Source organism: Schistocerca americana, chromosome 1, assembly GCF_021461395.2.
Source record: "Schistocerca americana isolate TAMUIC-IGC-003095 chromosome 1, iqSchAmer2.1, whole genome shotgun sequence".
NCBI classification, from domain to species: domain Eukaryota; kingdom Metazoa; phylum Arthropoda; class Insecta; order Orthoptera; family Acrididae; genus Schistocerca; species Schistocerca americana.
Genome location: NC_060119.1, coordinates 626,172,074 through 626,193,505, shown reverse-complemented (window position 1 = coordinate 626,193,505; position 21,432 = coordinate 626,172,074). Strand labels below are relative to the sequence as shown.

General features: G+C 40.6%; 1 protein-coding gene and 1 non-coding gene across 2 annotated transcripts in view; one reads left to right on the top strand and one right to left on the bottom strand.

Annotated features, from left to right (window-relative positions):
* The window catches only part of LOC124607446 (multiple inositol polyphosphate phosphatase 1), a 206,396-nt gene that overhangs the window by 106,915 nt on the left and 78,049 nt on the right, over window positions 1–21,432 (top strand). The window lies entirely within an intron of this gene.
* On the bottom strand, window positions 14,986–15,059 carry Trnan-guu. Its single transcript has one exon. It is a non-coding gene; the product is annotated as a tRNA-Asn (tRNA).

Genomic DNA, 21,432 nt, shown 5'->3' with positions numbered 1-21,432 from the left:
TGTTCTTGAAGAAGAACGATGGCAATTCTGGAATGAGAGACATCAGTCCGCACAATGAAAGCCCCATTAAAGTTAGGTACCTCTAGAACTGGAGGATTCGGAGTAGTGGTTTTAATTGCTTCAGAGGCATGTTACTGCTCTTTCCCCCAAGCAAATGGTGATGCTCCTTACATAGATCATTAAGTGGCACAGCCAGTTGCACAAAATTAGCAGTGGAAAGAAATTGACTAGGCTATGCTAATAAACCTAGTGATGCCACTCTTATCTTTGGGGGGGGGGGGGGGGGGGACATTGCTTGAGAGTACTATCTTGATCAATTCTAACACTGTCGGCAGAGACCAGATGTCCCAAAAATGAAATACGAGGCCGACACAGGTTAATCTTATTCAGTTTGACCGTAAGCCCAGCCCTTCACAGTCTAGATAAAACCTGATCACGATGGCCAGAGAAAGATTTTCTAAAAATAACCAAATCATCCTGATAATTATAAACACAGTTATACTTTAAATCTCCCAGAACATTATCCAACAGATGGGAAAGAACAGCTGCGCCAGTGGCAAGGCCAAAAGGAACTTGATTGAATTCAGATAAGTTCCAATCGGTACAGAACGCCGTAGCCGCCTTCAAGTCCTAAGCCAGCAGTATTTGATAGTATGCCTGATTTCTGAAAACCAAGTGATACAATTGTGAATGTTGGGCAAGGGAACTGATTCCAGGACAATTTTCTTATTCAGGGTCCAATAATCAACAGCAGCTCTCAAATCGCCATGCTACCCTTTAGCCACAAGGAAGACCAGCGAAGGGGAGGTAGAATAATGCATAACACCTTCCTCCAGCGTACATTCAATTTTAGCATGCAGGATTTTCATCTTGGGAGGTGACAGTCTGTAGGGTGCCTGGTGCACAGGAAAGACAGTCTGTAGGGTGCCTGGTGCACAGGACTTCTATCCAGAATATGGATTTCATACTGGCTGAGGGTCGTGACACCCAGCCTGTCCAACAATGTCACAATAACAATCCAACAATTCCCTAATAAACTTATGCTGCAGATCATCTAAGTGACTAAGATCAATGTTACCATCACAGCTGTGCACAGGGTGCACCCCACTGCCCTTACGACATACACAGAATCCAAAACAATCACCAGGCAATAACTGGAAGTGGAAGGTACCGCCAACATAATCAAGTACTAACCCGGTACAATGCATAAAATCACAGCCCAGAATGACTGGTACACTCAAGTGTTTAGCCATAATAAATTCCATGGGCCATGAAAAGCCCTGCACCGCTAAACTGCCGCACACCTTGCCTAACAAAGGCAGCTCTTGGCCATCTGCAAGTCTACATCTTTGTGCGACCTGCCTCTGAATCAAAAATCAACACAAATGTGGATGCTTCAGGTACCAGTCCTGATCAATGAGAGAAACCAAACTGCCCGAATCGAGGAGGACACATATGGATTCGTTGCCAACATGTGTTCAAATGTAAGGGAAGGAGTGGGTGGTCAATGAGCCAATAGTCTTACAATTAGCTGGCCAATTCCTATGATGAGCCAACCCCCTCTTCTTTAAATGTCAACTATTAAGACGGTAACTTGTTGCTTCGAACACTGGCTTACAAAATGATCGTCAGCGCCACAGCGTAAACAAGGCTAGATCTCTGGTGTTTGCTTCTGTTTAATCACGGACTCACCAACACTGTCCTGACCATCCCAATGCGCTGCTTGTCAGCAAATGCAAGAGATTCTGTTGTATCTACAAGTTCTTGCAGCTGATGAAGGCGTATTCGTAAGGGTAAAACAAGAAAGGTCCTGGGGCCACATCCCCTCAATAAGGTGGTCAATGCTCTGTGCTTCCGGGATGCACATGTCAACGCATCGACAGTGATGTGTACTCTGTCAAAATATTGTCCCAAGGTTTTCTGCTGCACCTGCACTTTCCAATAACATTCTTGCTTTAAATGAACGCACATATGTGCTGACAGGTTTTGCTTTAACACATGTTGTGAAGCTGCCCTAATGACCCACATTCCTGCAAGACTTCTGCCCAAAGTATACTCAACCCACCTTCAGTTCAAGGTAAAGTAAGGCTAGCAAAACAGGGTGAGGAACCTGTAAGGCATTCGCATGAACCTGAAGGTGTACAAGCAACCATGATACCTGCTGAATTTGAGTCACAGAATCCAAGGACAGTTCCTTAATATCCTTAATAAGCAACAATATCAATTAGGCAAATGAGCAAACTGATCAGCTTAACTATCTGGTGCTGACTGTTCAGTCAATATAGGTTGTATATCAGCCTCCGGTTCAGACCAAAAACCTTCCCCCTTTAAATTAATAGCCAGCAAGTGAACCTCCAGTGAGCACATTTTATCGCATAATTCCTGATGAAAATAGGTATCCAACTTCACAGGATTAATGATTGCTATATCAGACAAATAGTTGCTGTAATGCACCAAATGTACCTGAACTCGATAGACCTGATGCTGGGTAGGTTGGGACAATTCTAAAAATTCTACAATTTGTGTTAGTTCCTGAACTGCTGCTGAGAATTGGGAAAGGCACTCACCAAGAGCAGCAAAAAGTTATGGAGGGAAGGTAATTGATATTTGTTCTGCGGCACGGAGATGGGTGGCAAGATCAGGCACTCCTCCTTCGGTAGATAATCCTTTGATTTAGAGTTCATATATCAGATGTTCCTTGCATACATGAGCAATGCCCTGAATAGCACGTGCATTAACCATGGCTGTGGTAACTGCAAAATACAACAGAATTAGTGTAAATGAAGATATACAAGGCTACAATCGATAGCACATGAATGTTAACAGCAGAAGCTATTTGAACGTGGTATTGCATCCAGTAATATGACAGGAAGCAGCAGGGCCAAACATACACTGTTTATTAGCTTAGCAGCGGGGCCAAACATACACTGTTTATTAGCTTGCACAATTTCAATACAATAAAACAGATAAATTTCACAGTCTCGCAGGAGTGCAATAAAATTTTTTCTGAAATCTGTATAACAAATATACAAAATGTTAAGAAAATTTCTGTTGGTGTAAATACTTAATACAATCAGAACTTGCCAAACTCTAAACCCTCAAGACTATCTTGTTCAATTGCTTCTCATCTGCAATATAAATTCATAGCAAGGTATAACATTAAGGCATAATTAAGGCACACAAGTAACAATCAGGCAACTTCTGAAACTTCAACAATTAGCAATGAAGACATTGGGCACACAAACTTCTGACTAAGGAATAATCCAGTTGATGTCAGTACAGGTAGGCACTATTTATAAAATTAAACATCACAATCAGCATACTAGCTGCAAATATGATACAAGTGGCTGATAAGGCAATACAGAAGTAATATGGTGGAGCTTCCAGCAACCTGATCAGGAAATAATTACAGAGTGACCCACTTTTACAAGTTTAAATTCATATTTCAAGCGAAAGGTGCATCTGCCAAGGCAGCGGAGGAACGAGCTACAAAGCTTAACAACCTGACAGAGCTAGGAACAAAGAGAACAGCAATACTCTACTTAAGGACGAGATCGAGACAGAAGGCCAGGAACCTGGAGCCCTATCTAACGAAACACAGTTCCACTTGCAACAGCCAAGTTGAAGCCCCAATGCCATGCCCCACAGTACCAGATGAAATACACTGCGCTCCGCACAACTGAAACATAAATCAACTACAACAGCACACTTGCAAATGCACATTCTCATTACATAGAAGAATGAAACATGACATCAGAGCAGGAAGGCTCGCCCTAAAAATTTTTTTTGTTTTTGAAACTGAACATTTCAGAATTCATTTAAACTGGCAATAGCCCACAGAACTACACTTTCATAGAATCTGCTGTAGTTTTAAGAGACATCATCTTTTGTGAAGGTAAAAATTTTGCACTTAGTGACCAAGATTATAACAATTTTAGATATATCATCACTCAATAATAAGGAGCTCACCGGGTTTCCATACATATAGCGGTAGGTCTTTCCTCAAGTGGTAGGAAACTAAGATGGAAAGCCCAAGCCCCACTATCTTGGCAGGTGTCACATAACTTTGACATCAGACTAGTCACTGAAGACAACATTGGTTAACCATTCACAAATATATAAATACACACACACACACACACACACACACACACACACACAAACACAAACACACACACACACACAATTGCGCCTGTTTAAATCAAACACATGCCATATGCCCAGGTGAATGGTTAATGCCAGGCAACACTCCGGCAAGTCCTTTTCAATATGCGCTGCGTGGCAAGAAAAATCAAACACCATGCCTCGTGCAGGAACCCAAAACCTTTCCGCAGTCTCCGGCCATGGCACTCCAGTAATACCACACGCAATGAGCATGCGCACCAAGTAAGGGCCAACCTCCCAACTATGCTGTAACTGAAACCGACAGACCACACAGTGACCTCTGCTGCCATGATGCTGCAGACTTACATAGCCGAACCCGCAGTGAACAGCTGATTCACGGCCGGCCAAACCGAAATTGATGGCAACGATGACACTACAAGAAACGGTTACTGGCGGCAGCTGCACGAGGTATCTCCACCCACCGATCCTAAACCCGTGCCTCATGGCTTGTATCCCTGCAATAGAACTAGATGTAAGACCTGCCCAGACATCCTCCCGCCACCACATACCTCCAGTCACGAGCATAATGTATCCCACCAAAGGCAGGGCTACATGTGAAACAAGTCCTACGATCTACAAGCTGAGCTGCAATCACTGAGCTGGTTGCTACGTGGGCATAATACCAAAAAGCAAACTGTCCGCATAAATGGCCATGTGTTGCAAGTAGTATACAAGCAGATGGCCAAGATGGCCATGGCTTTGCAGAGAGAGGAGGGATGAGATGGAAGGGGGGGGGGGGGTCAGAGTGGGTGGACAGAGGGAGGCAAGGAAGAGATCAACAGACAGGGGGTATGGATAGAGAGAGGGAGAGGAGGAGATGGGCAGAGAGATGGTGGAGGAGCAGATGGACAGAGAGGAGGAGGCTGAAGAAGATGAAGTAATAGAAGATAATTATTATCTGGGTAACACCAGATTTGTTAGCTAGTATATTATAGAAATATATATGTGTATGTGTGTGGTATGTATGCATGTTTGTTCCATATCTTTCCCTAAAACATTGGATCACTTTCAACCCAAACATAATGCAGATTAATTACATGTGGGCATAAGAGACATTAACCACCCATTGGGGTGATGGTGAAAATGGTGTGACACTGGTGATGGTCACAGAGGAGAGCTGAAGAGAAGGTCGGGGGGGGGGGGGGGGGGGGGGGAGAAGGAGGTGGACAGGGGGTGGATGAATAGAGAGAGGTAGGATGAGGACAAGGGTAGGAAGTGGAAGAGGGGAAGCTGGTTAGAGGGGGAGGAGAAGATGTACAGAGAGAGGAGGGAGAAAGAAATAGAATAATAGAAGATTGGAACAAATAAGTGCCCAGGCAATGCTGGGTTTCCCAGCTAGTATGTTAGAAACAGAGATGTGTGTTTGCACCTATATATGCATGTATGTATTGGGGTGGGGGGGGGGGGGAGGGGAATTGTTTTACAACAAAATGTGTATTTAGCAGAACATTTTCAAAACTTGAACACCTTCAAAATAATGGCAGTCAGACACAATACACTTGCCCCAACGTTTTTTTCCTATGGTGGAAACAGTTTTTAAACTCATCTGAAGTTACGCCGTTTAGTGCCTCCAGCAATTTTTTCCACTTCTTCTACATGTTGAGTAGTGTGGGTGAGAAATAGTAGGTCATACCTATAACACCTGTGATGACTTTTACATTAAAATCTTCTGATTGTACTTCCAATTCCTGCCACACACACAAACGATTGTCTCTCAGGTCGTCAGAAAGCACTCACAGAACGAATTTTGCTGCAACAGATTTCATCTTCAATCAGAGTTCATTGGCATGAATTTCAGCTACTCAAACTGGTGGCACTAATGTGCATTTCATGCAACTGTTTCAGCATCATGATCAGCTTCATCTTAATGCGACTGTTAGGCACATTAACACGGGGCTGGGGAGGGCGCTGATGGCAGAGGGCGTGAGTCACATCTCAGTGGTTCCAGTTGGGTCTATCAGTAGATCGGGATTCACTAGGCATAGCCTGCACCTCAGAAGGTATGGAAAGGGGAGGCTTGTAAAGCTTATAGGTGACAGTGTAGTGTGTAGTGGTGGTGGTGGTGGTGGTGGTGGTGGTGGTGGTGGTGGTTGGTGAGATCACTCATGGAAAAATTCCTGTAATAGGTGGTGTTAGAGCTGCACCTTTTTTAGATTGAAGTCAGGTGATAGGTATACCTGCTTAAAGGAAGTCCCTCTAACTAAGGGCTCACCTTCAGAGGATGTAATGTTTCCAAGTAGAGAAGGAATTAGCATATTTCATCAAAATATAAGAGGTATTAGTAATAAAGTTAGTGAACTGCTTATAGATGTTGACTCTCAAATTATTGGTATATCAGAGCACCACTTAAATAATTTGACAGTTCAGAGGCTTCCTTTACCAGGATACAGATTAGCTGGCTCATTTTCCAGAGGTTCTTTGTGGGGTGGGGGAGTGGCTATGTATGTAAAAAACAGTATTCCATTTGAGTCCATAGACGTATCAATGCACTGCACTTATTTGAATGTTGTGCAGGGGCAGCTGAATTTAGTGAAACTAAACTTCTAATTGTTGTTGTCTATATGTCCCCTAACTCTGACTTCAGAGTATTTCTGCTCAAGCTAGAGGGTGTTCTTGATTCACTTTGTAGGAAGTACCAGAAATTAGTTATAAGTGGTGACTTCAGTATAAATTTTGTAAATGATGGTTCAAAAAGAAGGATGTTGGTAGATCTTATAAATTCATAGTAGCACAGCCATAGACAATATTTTTATGTTTTCTTCATTACTAGATGGGTATTCTGTTAGTAAAAGGGTGACTGGCCTTTCAGACCAAGATGCACAAATTTTAACACTAAAAGGCTTTAGTGCTCATTTAATTACAAACTATGTAGGAAAGGTAAGCCAACAGCAATAGAGAGTTTTGTAAACCTTGTCGAGGAACAAGAGTAGCAGTATGTTTATAGTGCCGATAACATAGGTGATAAATATAATGCTTTCCTTAACACATTTCTCATGCTCTTTGAGAGTTACTTTCTGATGTGTTGGTAAATGTGCCAACACCTTGTAGATAGAGGCGGCCTAAATGCACGCTATCTAACGCAGACGGGCGTGAATTCTGGAACAGGATAAGTAGTGAATTCTCATAAGAAAAGTATGCAGCTCCTCAAATACTTAACTTTATTCCATGTTGTGGTACATCGCTGTTGATAATACAAATAAGACTCTCTTCAGATACGGTTAATGGCGCCTTGCTAGGTCGTAGCCATGGACTTAGCTGAAGGCTATTCTAACAGTCTCTCGGCAAATGAGAGAAAGGCTTCGTCAGTGTAGTCGCTAGCAAAGTCGTCGTACAACTGGGGCGAGTGCTATATCGTATCTCGAGACCTGCCTTGTGGTGGCGCTCGGTCTGCGATCACACAGTGGCGACACGCGGGTCCGACGTGTACTAAATGGACCGCGGCCGATTTAAGCTACCACCTAGCAAGTGTGGTGTCTGGCGGTGACACCACACTTTCCATTAGAACTTTCTAAATGGGGTACTAGCAGTAATATGTAGCCCGAATGGCTGACTAGTGGGATAAGGATATCATGTAGAACAAAGCAGGAATTATATCAAAATGTTACAATGAGTCACAATCAAGCTACAGTAGCCCATTACAAACAGTATTGTAAGATGCTTAAAAATGTTATTAGGAAGGCAAAGAGTATGTGGCTATGCAAATAGAATAGCTAATTCACAGGATAAAATTATAACAATATGGTCAGTTGTGAAGGAAGTGTCTGGTCAGCAGCACAAGGTCGACGATATAAAGCCAGTTTGCATTGAAAATATTTCTGTTACTGATAAATCAAATATATGTACAGTACTTAACCATTATTTTCTGAGCATTGCTGGTGAATTGAATAAAAATTTAGTTTCTACAGGGAATCATATGACTTTCTTGGCAAATGCCTTTCCGAATTGATGTCTGAAATACTCCCCTGTGATACAGACAAGAGGGAGATTGAGTCAGCAATTAAATCACTGAAGACTAAGGACTCTCATGGATATGATGGAGTGCCTGTCAGATTATTAAAGTACTGTACTGCACATGGTAGGCATGTATTTAACCATATTTGTAATTTTTCCTTTAGGAATGGTCAGTTTCCTGAACGATTAAAGTACTCGGTAGTAAAGCCACTTTATAAAACGGGAGAAAGGGATCATTTAAATAATTTTGACCTATTTCTATGCCATCAGTATTTGCTAAAGTTATTGGAAAGGCTGTGTATGTAAGGATAATTGATCATTGTATATCACACAATTTGCTATCAAATGTACAGTTCGGCTTTAGAAGTCGTTTAACAGATGAAAGTGCTATATTCTCTTTTCTCTGTGAGGCTGGATGGGTTAAACAAAAGGTATTGAGCGCTATGCATATTTTTTTTTATCTAACTAAGGCATTTGATTGTGTTTATCACAAAATATTGCTCCAGAAGTTGGACCATTAAGGAATACGCGAAGGAGCTCACAAGTGGTTCACCTCTTACTTTAGCAACAGACAGCAAAAGGTCATTATTCACAATGTTGAGAATGGCTGTGATGTGGGGTCTGACTGGGGTATGGTCAAGTGGGAGGTGCCCCAGGGATCAGTGATGGGGCCACTCCTGTTCCTTAATGATATAAATGATATGCCCAATAGTATTACGGGTAACTCTAAAATATTTCTGTTTGCTGATGACGCTAGCTTGGTAATAAAGGATGTTGTGTGCAATATTGGCTCTGTTTCAAATAGTGCAGTTCTCGACCTAAGTTAATAGCATGTAGAAAATAAACTAACATTAAATCACAGTAAGACCCGGTTTTTACAGTTGCTAACACTCTATGTCGGGTGATACTGAGGGAATTAGATTAGGAAATGAGACACTTAAAGTAGTAAAGGAGTTTTGCTATTTGGGGAGCAAAATAACTGATGATGGTCGAAGTAGAGAGGATATAAAATGTAGACTGGCAATGGCAGAGAAAGCTTTTCTGAAGAAGAGAAATTTGTTAACATCGAGTATTGATTTAAGTGTCAGGAAGTCGTTTCTGAAAGTATTTGTATGGAGTGTAGCCATCTATGGAAGTGAAACGTGGACGATAAATAGCTTAGATAAGAAGAGAGTAGAAGCTTTCGAAATGTGGTGCTACAGAAGAATGCTCATGATTAGATGGGTAGATCACACAACTAATGTGGAGGTATTGAATAGAATTGGGGAGAAGAGGAGCTTGTGGCACAACTTGACTAGAAGAAGGGATCGGTTGGTAGGACATGTTCTGAGACATCGAGGAATCACCGATTTAGTATTGGAGGGCCACGTGGAGGGTAAAAATTGTAGAGGGAGACCAAGAGATGAATACACTAAGCAGATTCAGAAGGATGTAGGCTGCAGTAGGTACTGGGAGAGGAAGAAGCTTGCACAGGATAGAGTAGCACAGAGAGCTGCATCAAACCAGTCTCAGGACTGAAGACCACAACAACAACACTCTATTGAACAAACGCTGACGCTTTAATTTCACAGAATGGGCATATGATTAGTGAAACTGAACAGTTCAAATTTCTAGGTGTTCAGATAGATAGTAAGCTGTCGTGGAAAGCTCACATTCAGGATCTTGTTCAAAGACTTAATGCTGCCATTTTTACTATTCGAACGGTATCTGAAGTGAGTGGTCGTTGGATACGAAAATTAGTCTACTTTGCTTATTTTTATTCACTTATGTCGTATGGTATTATATTTGGGCGTAACTGTTCCTATTCTAAAAGGATATTTTTGGCTTAGAAATGGGCAGTTCGGGCAATAAGTGGTGTTAGTTTATGAACCTCTTGGGGACACCTTTTGATGAGTCTGGGTATTTTGACATTGACCTCTCAATATACAGGGTGTTACAAAAAGGTATGGCCAAACTTTCAGGAAATATTCCTCACACACAAAGAAAGAAAATATGTTATGTGGACATGTGTCCGGAAACGCTTACTTTCCATGTTAGAGCTCATTTTATTACTTCTCTTCAAATCACATTAATCATGGAATGGAAACACACAGCAACAGAAAGTAACATCGTGACTTCAAACACTTTGTTACAGGAAATGTTCAAAATGTCCTCCGTTAGCGAGGATACATGCATCCACCCTCCATCGCATGGAATCCCTGATGCGCTGATGCAGCCCTGGAGAATGGCATATTGTATCACAGCCATCCACAATACGAGCACGATGAGTCTCTACATTTGGTACCAGGGTTGCATAGACAAGAGCTTTCAAATTCCCCCATAAATGAAAGTCAAGAGGGTTGAGGTCAGAAGAGCGTGGAGGCCATGGAATTGGTCCGCCTCTACCAATCCATCGGTCACCAAATCTGTTGTTGAGAAGCGTACGAACACTTCGACTGAAATGTGCAGGAGCTCCATCGTGCATGAACCACATGTTGTGTCGTACTTGTAAAGGCACATGTTCTAGCAGCACAGGTAGAGTATCCTGTATGAAATCATGATAACATGATAACGTGCTCCATTGAGCGTAGGTGGAAGGACATGGGGCCCAATCAAGACATCACCAACAATGCCTGCCCAAACGTTCACAGAAAACCTGTGTTGATGACGTGATTGCACAATTGCGTGCGGATTCTCGTCACCCCACACATATTGATTGTGAAAATTTACAATTTGATCACGTTTGAATGAAGCCTCATCCGTAAAGAGAACATTTGCACTGAAATGAGGATTGACACATTGTTGGATGAACCATTCGCAGAAGTGTACCCGTGGAGGCCAATCAGCTGCTGATAGTGCCTGCACACGCTGTACATGGTGTACATCGCTGTACACGCTGTACATCGTCAACTGCACGAAGAATTGCCTCGTCCATTGCAGGTGTCCTCGTCGTTCTAGGTCTTCCCCAGTCACGAGTCATAGGCTGGAATGTTCCGTGCTCCCTAAGACGCCGATCAATTGCTTCGAACATCTTCCTGTCGGGACACCTTCATTCTGGAAATCTGTCTCTAAACAAAAGTACCGCGCCACGTCTATTGCCCCGTGCTAATCCATACATAAAATGGGCATCTGCCAACTCCGCATTTGTAAACTTTGCACTGACTGCAAAACCATGTTCGTGATGAACACTAACCTGTTGATGGTACGTACTGATGTGATTGATGCTAGTTCTGTAGAGCAATGAGTCGCATGTCGACACAAGCACCGAAGTCAACATTACCTTCCTTCAATTGGGCCAACTCGCGGTGAATGGAGGAAGTACAGTACATACTGAGGAAACTAAAATGAGCTCTAACATGGAAATTAAGCGTTTCCGGACACATCTCCACATAAAATCTTTTCTTTATTTGTGTGTGAGGAATGTTTCCTGAAAGTTTGGCTGTACATTTTTGTAACACCCTATATATATTCCTTACTGTCATTTCTTGTTAACAATATTAGCTTATTCCCAAGAATAAGCAGCTTTCACTCAGTTAATCCTCGGCAGAAATCAAATCTGCATTTGGATCGGACTTCCTTATGTCTTGTACAGAAAGGTGTGCAGTATACTACGGCATCCATTTTCAGTAAGCTACCACTCGAATTCAAAAATCTTAGCAGTAATCCACGCGCTTTCAAATCAAAACTGAAGAGTTTCCTCATGGGGTCCCTCCTGTTTTGTCGAGGATTTCCTTGAAAAATTAAGCTGATACTTGTTGATTGTGTTTACTTGAACTTATGGACAGACTTTTTTCCAGTTCATAAACATTTATTTTTATCTGTTAATACTTTTATGTTATAATTTCATGTGCTGACACGTTCCTTGACCTTGAAGATTTGCTCCTCAGTTTGGTCATAAGGAACTTGACGTGTAAATAAATAAAATGAATAATGTGGGTCTACAGTTATTATGTTGAGACCAATGTTTAGTCTTCACAGTGGGTAGGGAAAGGTTGATCCAAGACCCAAAAAAAGCTCGTCAGGTCAGGTCAAATGTCAAAGGCATGCTGATAGTTTTCTTTGACTTCGAATCATTAGTTAATCATGAATTTGTGCCACTGGGACAAACTGTTAATCGATGATACTATCGGGACATGTTGCAACGCCTGCGAGAAAATGCGAGAAGGAAACGGCCTGAAACGTGGCGAGACATTTCATGGCACGTGCATCACTCACACATTCATCCTTGTTGGGCAATGACTGTTGCACAACAAATGAAATCACTGTGCTACCACATCCTCGAGACGTGGCCCCTGGAACTTTTTTAATTTCAACGTTGAAAACCTCGTTGAAAGGACGAAGATTTGCAACGATAAACGAGATAAAAGAAAATTTGCATATGCCACTTCGCGTGATCCAGTAAGAGATGTACCAAGACTGCTTCCGGAAGTGGAAACGGCATTGGGAGCAGTGTACCAATTGTGGAGGAGAGTATCTCGGAGACCATGCACCATAAGTTAAAGGTAAACGTAGAAAAGAAAAATTTAATGAACAGAGCTCTGGAATTTTTTGAACAGACCTCACATGTCGCTTACTTTCTGGAAAAATCGCTGTTGGGATAAGAACCACCTATCTATCAAAATGGGGATGGTGGCGATAAAAAAGTAGTATAGTCCACGATGTGCAAATACCCGGACTTTATTTATTCATCCAGTATTTGAGAATGAGAGACTTCGTGACTTGCAGCAGACCTTACACATAATTTCAAACCTTTATGAGATTTTTTCTCTCTGACGACCCCCACAGAATGATGAAAGGGAAAAAAAAATTCGCGTAATACAGTTTCCCTATTCATGCAGTAAAGCTCCCACATCAGGCATGACGTTTTAATTTATTAGTTATTAAATAGTAACAGTATTCATGGCACATTTTACAGACAATATTCACAACCGTCACTGAATGCACGTGCAAAATTGTATCATTGTACGACTCAAAATTCAGGAGATATGACGTTATAAACACTGAGATGCATGAAACACTGCCGGATCATGCGAGACATTAAATTTATTACTTCTTTGATACTAACTCTATTCGCAACACATTTCGCAGACAGTGTCCACATATGTCGCTGAATGTATCTACAAAATTGTCATTGCACGACACATAGTTCAAGAAACACGACATCATAAACATAGAGCTGCATGAAAACGAAACCGAAGGGCGAAATTCGCCGGACTCAGAAGTGAAATATGTGTACAGATATGTAAGAAATATATTTGTGATGCGCATATATGGACAAGCTGCAGGTACAAAACTCATTCTAAGACCCAAGATTGTTTTCTGCCAATCTTGGTACTCACATTACTTACTACCTGGAAAGAAAATCTGTCCAGGCAATGACCAGCAGCCTTCTATAGTGGTGGGGGTGATAATGCAGAAAGAGAAGAGGGGGAAGGAGGACATGGACTCAGATATGAGGGAGGAGGTGATGGGCTGAGCGAGGGGGAGGGTGGGTGGATACAGAAAGGAGAGGAGATGAAAAGAGAAAGGGGGAGATGTACAGGGGAAGAAAGAGGAGGAGATGGACAAAGAGATGGGGAGAAGGAAATAGATACAGAAGAGGCAAGAGGAGATTAAAAGAGGGGGGGGGGGGACTTTGAGATGGACACAGAGGTGTGGGAGGAGGATGATTCAAAGGCGGCAGGAAGAGTTGGACTAAGAGGGGGAGGAGGAGATGGGCAGCGAAAGGGGAAGGAGGAGATGGGCAGTGAAAGGGGAGGGAGGAGTAGAAAGATAGGGGTGAAGGTAGTGGGCTGAGAGAAGGAGATGGACAAAAAGGGGGGCGGAAGAGATGGACAGAGAGAGGGGAAAGAGCAGATGGACTATTTGAACTGGAAGAAATACGTATTTGGGCAGTGCCGGGTATTCAGATAGTTGTTATAAAGACAGTTGCAAGCATAATTAAATCTTTATTGGTACTGCAGGCGTCTCGTTTGGAATTAGTGGAATAATCCGAAGCTGAATATCATTAACTTACATTACCTTTTATTAGAACTTCTATCCATCAAATCAACATGTAAGCAGCGAAAATGTTGGAGAACAGTGAGCTAAAGTACCAGTACCGTGTAAGGCTTACTACGTACATCCTGAAAGTATGCAGCCAGATTTGCCTTTTATTCAGTTCATGTGATGGTTTGGTGACATTACATTGGATCTGCAGGTTTCAGTTGGTCTGCTAAGACTTTTCCTCCTGGGAGAACATGACAAGTACGGTAGGCCTTTATATGCTGTTGCATTATTTGGTATGAGATTGGTTTGCTTACAATCGTCCACTCTATTTCCCACAATTTCGTTAATATCAGGGTATGTTAGCTCATTCAGCTAGAGTAGGACTGACCTGCATCTCTTGAAACAACTTATTCTGTTGTGCCCGTCCTCAGATAAAGTGAATGGTGACGAAAATTTAGGTTAAGTTCCCTATCCAGCTTTTTAACTAGTTTGCGTATGGTTTCTGCCATATCAAACCAGAGTCGTTACCAATGTTCGAAAGTATTACATTTTTATATTATTCTTTGTCTAGTTGCATCAGCTGTCAGTTCGATTGCGCTCATGTCATACGAATTGTTGAATACAAGTATGTCTGAAGTTCTGCAACAGCCCGTATAGTTGAAGTTCCGCTGTTGGGTTAACTGGGTAGCTGCACCCTTGGAATACTATGCCATTTGAATTTAGTAACTAGTAGTTACAGATAAAGTGTGAAATGTAGCCATTTATTAACACACGCGTATATTTTCACAAACCTTCATTTGTACTGCAGTTCCGAAAAATGTAAATATTCGAATTTGGTCAAAAGAATTTAAGAGGCCAGATGTAAGGACTGGGTATTTCTTAAAACGTAGATATAAAAATCTTCGCCCCCGGGTGGGCTCGAACCACCAACCTTTCGGTTAACAGCCGAACGCGCTAGCCCATTGCGCCACGGAGGCGTATAATTCATGACAGTATCTATTGTCACTATGGCAGTGGAGTATAACGGAATGATGCTTCGATTGTATTTATATGTATTGGGTCTGTAAGTCAGTGCCAGAAAAGGTCCGTATTCTATTGTAGCATGATGAACCTCTCAAGTCTGACTCTAAAGATTTCCTCGTGTTGTTAGGATCCCTGCGTACTCGGCGTTCTCACTGCAATTCAGAATAGTGATGGGGAGCTCGTGAATGAGTCGTTCCAGTGAAGTGTGAACTAACCACTCAATTTCGATGAACTAGTACTTCAAACTCTTCAGAGATAGCATACTCCACAATTTTTCCTAGTTCACTCACTCTCTTCCCGCTACATCAGCGCTACTTCACTCTAGTGGTGGGCAGGAAATCGCGTATCCGTTAGAAATCGCAGTGACTGAGAAGTCACAGATATCACAGTAGCAACTTTACAGAATCTAACTGTGATTTCAGTCACAGCAGTCGCAAGTAGTATTTCACATTCAAAGACGTGAGTCATCTGTTGGTCGAATTTAGCACTGCTTTGTGCGATTTCCGTGACAAGTCGCAACTAAGAGTCGCAAGTAGCAACTAGAAAGCGCGGTTAACAGTGCCATCTGTGGGTCAAAGTTCGTACTACGCCCATCTCTGCGGTACGCTATGGAGTCTAACTGCGATTTCCGTGACAAGTCGCAACTAAGAGTCGCAAGTAGCAACTAAAAAGCGCAGTTAGCACTGCCATCTGTTGAGCAAAGTTCATACTACGCTATTCGCTACAGAGTCAAACTGCGATTTCTGTGACAAATCGCAACTAAGAGTCGCAAGTAGCAACTAAAAAGCGCAGTTAACATACTTTTCCTAGTGTCATCTGTTGACCGACGTACGTACTTCGTTATCACGAGATCGATGTGCTGTGTGTGCATATGAAGGGCTTATTTCAATAGTGGTACAAGTCCATTTTTGTTAATTTTGAGATATAGAGTCGTAAAGTTAAATGAGCGCTGAAAAATCTGCAGTTGAGATACCAGAAATATTCAAGCATATGGCTTCTTGCAAGAGATGAACCTTTATTTATGTTTGTTTGGATCACTAATTTCAGAAGCATTATAGACAGAAAAGTGTAGGTAATGGACTTGTACTACTATTGAAATAAGCCCTTCATATTATATGACGACATGCACATTCAGCATCAGTTATGGCTGGTCAAATACTGCTGTGACTCTGAATGTATTATATTAATAAGAAGCAACATTGCCTTTTTCTCCTGAAAATATCAAGTAACGTAACAAATGTGTTTGATTCTGCTTCCAATATGACAGTTTTGGTTAATACTCCACATGCCTACAGGACTTTGCAATGTTAACACAGCAGAACTCAGACACCTGTATAAGTGTAGTGAAAGAAAAACAGTATTATTGTGTCATATGAATGCCTCACTTTTGTTCCGACACAGTTCAAGACTCGGGAGAAAAGTTTTACACCTGGTGTTCTACATGGCAACTTCACACACAAGAACTTTTTGCCGACACTACTACCACCTACATAAGTAAGCTTTTCCTGTGTCACTTTCAAGTAATGCACTTAAGCTGTACTTCCCACTTTCATATCAACAGCCTCAAAATGCACATTGTAGACTTCGGGATTTGTTACAGGTCAGTGTCACAGCAAGATTGTGGAGAAAGGGGGGGGGGGGGGGCGGCACGTCGGTATCCAACAAGTGTTTACCAATAAATAAGTGGCGGAAAATTACGGGTATAGGACGGCTTAACATGTGGAAAATGAGATTTTTATTATTCACTCAATGTATTTAACATTTATTATTCCTTTAAAATCGCACAACAACTTCAATAAAACACTTTAATCAGTCACACACTTATTTCATAATTATTTCACTTTTAAACTGCAAATCCTCTAAGAGCTGTCTTGAATCTTCACGAGTCTCTCTCAACAGCCTTGATGTGGATAGATATGTACAGCAACCAGTAATCAGTCAGAACTGCGTCTGCAAAAACACAAGGATTATTAAACAATTTTTGCTGTCACTAATTACTAGCAATATAATTGACAGAGTAGATTGCTAATATTTGCTATATCACATTCGCAAGAACGATCTCACTGAAGTAATTATGTCCATCAAAACGCTTAGAAACTAACCTCTCGTCTGACGAAAACGGTCTAAAGACTGGCAATTTCTTAAGATCTGTTGACAATGATATTTTGAATTATCACTTTACTGAGTGACTGAAATGTAGTTCAGGTACCTATGAATATAACAATATGTTAGAATTCATTTTCTAAACACGAACTATTACGGTACTGTGCGGCTACTTACATATTAATTACACTATTAATATTTTCACAGTTGTTTCTTTAATACAAAATTAAAGCCAACGGAAGAATAAACGTAAAACATACTTACCAATGACAGGTTTGTTGAGATGCAATTTTCTGTGTGGACAGATGTAACTTTTTCATACGGTGGTACGTCGCAGAAATCGGAGGAGTCACAGAAGTAGCAGAAATCGCGGAAGTAGCAGAAATAGCAGTGGCGGAGAGATACGCGACTTAGGTTCCTTAACTGCGACAAATCACAGTTAAGAATAACAGATACTGAAAAGTAGCATTCACGGAAATCACTGATATCGGAAAATCGCAGTTTAGCCCATCACTACTTCACTCATCCTCCCTTCTCTTCAGTCCTTCCCACAGAACACCAATATAGTAGAAGTGCAAAGACCACGTTATTATACGGAAACACAGAACGACACCAGCGCTACTTGTGGCTTGGCTGTGAACTTCAATACGAAAAAATATGGCGCGAAAATCTCTTATGTTTATTTCTAAATACGCGAATTAGATGACAATATTTTTCATTTAATCTTTGAATGTGGGCCGCATAATGCAGTAATAAAGGTTTTTGAGATCTTGGAAAGTAATATATAAAAGAAATCTCAATCAAAAACACACATTAACTACTCGTAGTTTACATTGTGAAAATTTTCGTAAATTACGTCACCTTTTGACTGTGAAATTTTTTTGTAAAACTCAATATTGCGATTTTGGCCGTGTGGCCGTTATCATCTGGAAATAAACGGAGCTTTAGCACATATCAGACTAAAAAATCATCTGACATTGCATGCATATATAAATGATTTTTACGGTTCCACATATCCTAAAGCACATTATGTCCACTCGCATGATCGAAAGTGGAATAGTAGGTTACACAAATAAATAACTACACAGCTGATGGATAACCAAGAGGTCATTTACAAAAAAATCTGTGCTACAAACCAAAGATGTACCGTAAAGTCTACAAAATCCGATTTATTATTTTTTCTGTTGATTGTTATTTATGGATATCCAGTAATCTGAAATTGAACTTCTGCACAGTTCAAATAAATTTATGAAACACACAAAATGCTACTTTACATCAACTGAAAAACAAATTGGGAGCAGAGCATGTAGACACTCCATGAATGTAGCCAAAATGTTTTTGCCAATGAGACATACAAAGAAAATGAACTGCAACACACAAAATTTTTTTTCTTTTTTCCCCAACTTGGCTGTTATTTCGGCAACACCCATCATGTTTAAATAATGAAAGAAGACACTGGTACAACATTAATTTTTAACATTTTTATTTATTTACTTCCTCTTTTGATACACTACTGAAAATTAACACAAATTCCCCTTGACAGCACTTTATTCATTATACTTTTAGAATCCAATCATCACATCTAGAAAGTGTTAAGTTATGTGCCTGCTGAATTACCAGATTTTGTCATAAGTCAAAGGCATGATTTTGATACAAGAACATTTGTATATGTATAGGGAGGTTACTCTCATTGTACACATAATAAACCAAATACAAAGTCTTTTAACATGATTTGAACTTCTTTTTAAGTTGTTGCATACACAATTTCCTCTTGTTTGTAAATTTCTTTTCTTTCACATACTTGTATATTATAAATGGAATACTTGTCTTCAGAAGTCTCTCTTCAATGTCATGTTTATTACAAATTGTTGTATGAGACAGAACAAATGTTTTTTTAAAATTATCATGTAGTTTTGTTGTCATGGAGTGCCCTTAGGAAAATCATGACTCTTTCACTTGCATATTTCAAATGAGAATGCTCCTCACTATTCTCTTTAAATGAGGTAAACAAATGATTTTCAGTCACAACAGAGGAGTAGAGACTGGTATTACATGTTTCACAATCATCTGGTACATCTATGGCTTTTAGTACATAGCCTGCTACATAGGCTAAGGATTGTTGATCTTCTACAGACTCGATGATACCATCTGAGTAAGAATAAATTTGCTCAGGTGTATCAGTGTCCTTCATCTCACATTCACTTAAATGTTCACTCCTACCACTAGCTGCCAAAAAGAGACACAAACTGCTAAAGGGAGTGTAATCATCATTTTCACAGTTACACTCAAGGCTTTGAAAGGCAAAGTCATGTGATTGACAACAAGTCTTCAGAGCTTGTACAAACTGAAAACAAGTTGGGTTTGTATTAGCAATACCATGTTGTCTTATACAACAAAAGAAATGTTCTAAAGCATCTTGATTGAACGCCTTTAAATTTAAGTACTTAAAGCCAACCACTTTCAAGGTCTTCCGCAAGAAAATAATAGACTGTAATGTAATCTGCCAACCTTTTATGAAGCTGAACATATTAGTCTTGTTTCTTCCCGTTTTTAAATCTATTATTTGCCAGCTGCCTATTTCCCTCAATATGCTATACCACATTTCTAAATGTGGCGAATTTTCTGATAAAGCACATCTAAATTGTTTTCCATCCCTGGGATATTGCTCATTACTGTTGGGTGAATCAAAGAGATTATCTACCTTGTCCACAAACTCAGCTGTGTGTATAGCTTCAGATGGTAATGTGTGAGTAGAAATATATGTTTCAATTGCAGCTGCAACAGTATGGCTCATTTGTGCAGCAGCAACTTTTACCTTCATTTTGACACGGGAATCAGAAAAGTTAAAGTGATGTGCTTTTAATTTGGGCAGAGTTTTGAACCGTTTTTTTAATCCAAAAAGAACACTGTACTGATGTACTCAAACTTTGCTGCTTTGTGAGGTTCAAATTGAATTTTATTATCTATCAAAGCATTTCTAGTGTTTTTGAGCAGATGTGGTACATCATAAATGGTAACAATTGGTTGATTATTGACGACAAAATGAAATATACTGGGCTTCAACAAATTTGCTTCACACAGTTGCTTAAGGGCCTTTTGGTTTGTTGCATTCTAGTCACATACAGTACAAACCACTTAGAACCCAATATTCTGTAGTTCACTTATGATGTGAACAATGAGTGATTTCAAATGGGTGTAGTGGAAAGTGGTTGCAGTAAAGTAATATGCTAGAACTTGTTTACAAGTTCTGTGAATGCTTGACTAGCAGGTACAGGTGAACGTCCTAAATGACCCAAGTCCTGATACCCATAGATTAGCTGTTTGTGTGCATCATAGTACATACCATCATCCAGAGACATTTCATCAAAAAGTAGAGCACAATACTTACTTCCCTTGCTAAGTCCTGTATCAAATGGTATGTGGGAAAGCACTCACTTGAGCAGCCTGACAGATGGAAGGGAGAAGTATGTGGCCAAATATCTGTACAACCGGGGACTACGCTTACAAATAGATGAAGCAAATGCCTTATCTTGTATAGACCACCGTACTGCTGTGGGCTGCATATTGGCATTTCTTAACTGACTATTAATAAAAGTTTTAGTCCCATCACTCAACTCTTCTTCAATTAACTGAAATTTCCTGTCATCATACAACTCCTTTAGAATTTTCAATTTATTCCTCTCATTCTGTAGCGGTTTTTCAATTTACACACTCTGGAAACTGTAATTCTATGCAATTTATACATTTTGTGTTTTCTTGGAGTTAAATCACGTTTAGAAACGCCAGATCCCATTACACCTGCACTACTTTCAACATCATAAACAGGTGAGGATAAAAAGCTGTACTCACCATCATCTGTGCTCTGTAAAGGGGGACTGCTTCATTGTATTACTGTAGATTTTGCATTGTGACCTGTCTCGTGCACACTTATATTTGCACCCGATGTGGTGAAACCGCCACCACCACCACCACCACCACCACCATCACCAGTGTAACACAGATGGGTGGGGGGAGGATGATACAACACCAATTCCATGTGCATTGGTATAACACCGGGATTTAGCCTGTGTCTAGTAAAGTTCACAAAATCTGCTTCATAAAAATGATCCTCACACACATAATAATAACTACAGTTGACACCTTCATCTATATTACAGATCAATTTCCACTTCTTTAAGGTCTCACTTTTTGATGCAGCTGGAAATTTATAGAAACGTTTATTCT